Genomic DNA, 5,429 nt, shown 5'->3' with positions numbered 1-5,429 from the left:
CTGTAAACCCAGGGGGGGGTAAATAACCCCAATAACCCCCCTTATTTACGCCACTGAATAATAATAATAATAATAATAATAAATAATAAATAATAATAATAATAATAATAATAATAATAATAAATATACTTACTGAATATCTTCTGGTTGCTTAATGCAAGGGTTGTTGGACAGTGTTAGTTGATCTAGTCTAGATAGATGGGATAGATGAGACACATCACCTATAAATAGTTATATGTCTATTAGAGGTTCTCCTAGTTAGTTGATCTAGTCTAGATAGACGGGATAGATTAGACACATCACCTATATACAAATGTCAACCCTTAGTATTGAAATACAAAAAGAATATTGCTCCAGCTTGATGAACATATGTTGTTAAGGATGGGGGATAGGACATTCTGACTTTTTTTAAATCTTTCCGTAAATCCGTTCCGTTCTAGAATGAGGGTCTTCAGCTAGATCGTTCCGTTCTTGTTTCTTTTCTTCCAATTGTTCCATCCATGTTCCGTTCTAGGTTTTCTTAGCCGAGAACGGTTCCATCCCAAGTGTTTATAAATTATTTATGTAATTTTTCTTAAGTGAACTCATCAGACACTTCCTCTTAATACTGTGGCATAAGCTTCAAGGGGTGAAAAATAGAGATGGAAACGTTTTTTAAAAAATATTTACCAATTATGAATAAATAAAATTAGGTCGACTGATGATAATAAAAATACAGGAAATCATTCAAAATTTCTTCAGCAGAAATAAAAAAATTGTTTATAACCATCCAGGAATTACAAATTTTATCACAAAACAATTTACCAATCGATAAAAAGCTTAAATCTGGGAAATTATTATTTTTTTCTGTTTTTTATTGATAGACAAATTAAAATAAAAACAATTTCACGTTAAAAGTCTGTAAACATTTTCAAATATATGTATAAAATTGTAATCTATGTTTGGCTGTTTGATTAAACAATTGAAGTTTAGTGGGTCAACTTTTATATAAAATAATAATAAAATAATAAAATAATAAAACACAAAACAAAAAGACAAACAGACAGACAGAAAAACTCAACTTAGAACTTGTAAACCAAACTATAAGAACATTCCTGTGGTTCTATAAAGTTCCTAATCAAAATTTAGGGCAAATTGGGTCAAAAGTTCATGATCGTACATACAAGATTACCCACAAAGGATAAGACTGTAAAGACGACCTGAAACACTTAAAATATGACGAATCCAAGGTTAAATTAATCTTCGACCTTAAATATAGTCTTTTAATGGCTTTTAAAATGATTTGTTAAAGAAAGAAAGAAGTTTACAGTTGCAGAGAATCATGAATATAAGGAAACAGATGCAGTGCAGTACAGTTGCAGAGAATCATGAATATAAGGAAACAGATGCAGTGCAGTACTAAAATTCGCAATTTTCAGTTCTGGTCTAATTTTTAAGGAAAAGTTATTTAAATTCTCTAGTTCCTTTCTTCTTTATATATTCTAAAGGATTAAATATACGCTATTCAATTGAAACCTTAAGAACCATTGAAAAGCAATATTTCCGTAAAACTTATACCAGAACTGAAAATTGCAAATTTTCTAATTACAATTTTGCAACTTTTCTGAGATTCTGTGATTCAATCTTTTTAAAATTTTAGACTTTGATAGAAACAATTTATTTACACTTTTTTGTTTTTCTGAACTTTTGTAACGATTACTTAATACTTAAATAAACTCTAGGTTTCTGATCGATAAATCTTTTTAACTTTATGGTGTAAACCTGTAATGTAAACGCTATACTTATCAAATTTTGTCTTTATCTTAGTAAAATATATGTTTTGATATTTTGTCGCGCTGACCGGCCTCACAGGTCTGGGCAAATATTGATTCCTTTAAATAAATATCAGTTCAATGCAGACTCTGGTTATTTACGGATAGTAGAAATATATCTGGATAGATAGAGAGTTTATAGTTTTTGACAGCGCATTTAAGCTGATAAAGTTAAGGAGAGAGAGGGCTAGATTGTTACAAACCTTTGATATTTCAAACTATTACAAAAAAAAACTAGCAAATTCTTAGTTTGGTCTAGTGTCTAAAACATAAAATAGTAGAGATAAAAGAAATAAGGATTAGAAAATTAGATATAGAGACAATATGTTCCGTTCTTTTAAATTTAAACAGAGGAGTAGTAGAACTAGACACGGCTAGGTTAACTACAAGTTTAATTTGAGATGAGAAGTGGAGGAATAGTAGTTAAGATGGTTTTCATAATTTAACTCTCTCTGTTTATTAATAAATCTCTGGTGGAGATGGGATCGTTCGTTCAGTGAAAAACGATCGTTTTTGTCAAACTCTTTTGGAAAATTCGTTCATTCAGTAAAATAAGATCTGTGTTTTCAAGTTTGTTTGAACGATTTAAATCGTATGTTTTAAAAAATGATCGCTGTTTCATTTCTCTGAATGGTCCAAATGGTTCGACACCAGCGTTGACGAAAAATTTAGTTCATTCTCAAAAATTGCGTTCGTTCACAAAAACGACATGACCATCTGTAATCTTCGAATATTTGAGCCATAATATCAATTGAAAATTTCTAATTCCCCTTCCGCCCCTCTCTAAAACTGATTTCCCCCCTCTTGAACACTGATGGGTTTAGAATAGAAATTTAGAAGATGAACTGACAGAGACAGAATAACAATCTCTCTTTAGTCTGCAGTATCAGAAGTAAATCAATATTAATAAAAGTATTCCTGAAGAATAGTTTTGTTTTGTTTTGAGGACTCCATTGTAATTAAAGATCTTGAGCTGTTAATCTGAACTATAGTTTATAAGATGTCCTTAACTAGTTCTTAAAGGGAGTGTTCGCGAAAAATTCAAGGGGTTATAGTCTTAATGCGATAAAAAAGCGCTTTTGATCGCTACTAATCTTACTTCTATCTGTTGCGTCTATAAGGAGAAAATTGTTAAAAACGACTCATACCGAAGAACGTAGTGTCCATACAAATTCGGAAAGATGCAACATTCAACTCGGATCGTAAACAAATCAATTTAATTCCAACCAAATCATTCAGAAATCACAGCCTATAGTCATCGATTATCTTTCGCCACATTTGTATATAGTTGATTTTTCAACCTAGAAATCGTCATACTTTAAGTGTTTCAGGTCGTCTTTACAGGCTCATCCTTTGTGGGTAATCTTGTATATTCAAATCCAAGGAAACTGGTATCAACATGATATCAATTACAACTGCTGGTAGATCAATATCTCCTTAACTTCTACATATATAATAAACTTAAAAAGGAAATTGCTTCCTGACTAACCATTCAATTTTATTGAAATTCAAAGCACAGGAAACAAAACGAAAGCTAAAGACTATTTTTTTTAATTAAAATTTATTTTATTAACCAAGTGTTGATGATGCACTCCATGTTCCCAAATAATTTGTAATTCTATTATTATTCATTTTATCAAATTATCGATTAATTTTACTAAAAAGTTACTCCCCCCCCCTTCCCTCTCCTCACTGCAGGGAGAAGGATTGACTTTGAACATTTAGAAAATGAAATAATAAATGAAATTTTTTTATCAAAAATATTTTTTTTTATGAAAAGAAAAATTAATTCTTCCCCCCCCCCTCTCTTTCTTTTAAGTAGCAAAGTTAAGCTAGTACTTGACAATTTAGGCTAGTTTTTGTGCAAACCCTGACAACTCTATATAATTTCCCAAAATCCACGATTTTCTTGAGAATAAGAAGCTTAACCCAATTCCCCGGTATTCTTACTTTATATTCTTTCTCTAGTATAATACAGAATAAATGGAATCTATATTCTTGGTTCATCAATTTTCTATCAGTTTGAGAAATTAACTGTTCATTCATTTTCATTGTTGCTTCCATCTATTCTCATTTTCTTTTTAGTATAATTTCAATTAAATATTATTTTAGTAGTAGTTGCAGTAATTTGAGAAATTAACTTTTCATTCATTTTCATTATTGCCTCCACATATTCTCATTTTCTGTTCAGTTTCAATTAAATATTATTTTAGGACTAACTAACTAGGACATTGTACGACTTTGTGAGCTCGACGAATAAGAAAATATATTTATCCAGCTACACATAAGAGATTCAACACTTTTTTGTTTTTCTCAATAGCTCTTCAATTCCTTCAATTCAAGGGGTTATGGTTAAAGACGTTCATGAATTCAATCTTACGCGCAATTTACTTTAGTTGAAGTGGCAAACCAGGCTACCAATAAGGGGTATATTAATTCTAATCTGTACAATGCACATCGCACAACCTTCTAATCAAGGAACTATATACAGGAACACCCAACTCAGATATACGCATATTTTGTACTATTTACTGTGGGAGGAATGTAAACAAACTCAGAGCCCCCACAGCAGTTGAAGGGAGAGGACTAAACCTCTGATGTGATATTACAGTCCAACAAAAAAACAAGTTAATATATCAAGTTAGAGCGAATACTTATAATTTTTGGCTTTCTGGTCAATATGGAAAATACAATAGCTAGCAATATATTCTTATTCCACCCCTTGAGCCCTTTTCCCTCAAAAATGATGCGTTGCCCCTGAATTCTTTGTTTTGATCTCCTCCCACTGTAGTACACAGATTTGACGCATGACATATGGCGGTTCCTGGTCTATATATTTCTTGCTGTAACCCCTGTTTAGGATTCATTTGATGTTGATCCGGTTTTGATAAAATAAATCTTAAAAACTCACCAGAAAATCATCAAAGCAAATAAATCAACATCAAGAAATAAAACAATTTCTAAGAACTCAAACTGTCAAGTGATCTATATTAACCACAAAAAAAGGTTAAAACAAAGATCTTATTCATTTAAGTAAAGTATTGCTTTTATTCAAAAAAACATAAAATGGCCTTCGAAAAGATCGGAGGTTAAGGAGAAAATTGTTAAAGACGTCTCATACCGAATAACTTAGCGGCCATACAAATTCAGAAAGATGAAACATACGACTTAGACCGTAAAAAAATCTATTTAATTTCAAACAAATCATTCAGATATTACAACCTATAGTCATCGATTATCTTTCGCCACATTTGTGTATAGTTTATATTTTATAATATTTTTTGATTAATTTGTTTTGAATTTGTTTATTTCTCTTGTCGCTTGCGCAACTATCTAAGAATGCCGCGCACCACTCACAATTTTTGAAATCCGTTAAAAACGTTTTCTAAAAAATAAAATATTATAAAATATAAACTATATACAAATGTGGCGAAAGATAATCGATGACTATAGGTTGTCATATTGAAATGATTCGTTTGAAACTTAATTGATTTTTTACGGTCTAAGTAATATGTTGCAATTTTCTGAATTTTTATGGCCAGTAAGTTATTCGGTTTGTCACGTCTTTAACAATTTTCTCCTTATAGACGCAACGGATAGAAGTAAGATTAGTAGCGA

The 5,429-nt window shown here is 30.8% G+C and overlaps 1 protein-coding gene across 1 annotated transcript in view; it reads right to left on the bottom strand.

Annotated features, from left to right (window-relative positions):
- Positions 1-218, bottom strand: part of LOC111706823 (uncharacterized) — a 43,157-nt gene extending 42,939 nt beyond the window's left edge. Inside the window, exon 1 of the mRNA XM_023479763.1 lies at positions 134-218. The gene's annotated coding sequence lies outside the window, so the exon portion shown is untranslated. The remainder of the gene's footprint in view (positions 1-133) is intronic.
- Between the last annotated feature and the right edge of the window lie 5,211 nt (positions 219-5,429).

Source organism: Eurytemora carolleeae, unplaced genomic scaffold (assembly GCF_000591075.1).
Source record: "Eurytemora carolleeae unplaced genomic scaffold, Eaff_2.0 scaffold734, whole genome shotgun sequence".
Taxonomy (NCBI): Eukaryota; Metazoa; Arthropoda; class Copepoda; order Calanoida; family Temoridae; genus Eurytemora; species Eurytemora carolleeae.
Note: the sequence above shows the minus strand (reverse complement) of the source record. Positions and strands in the feature narration are given on the sequence as shown.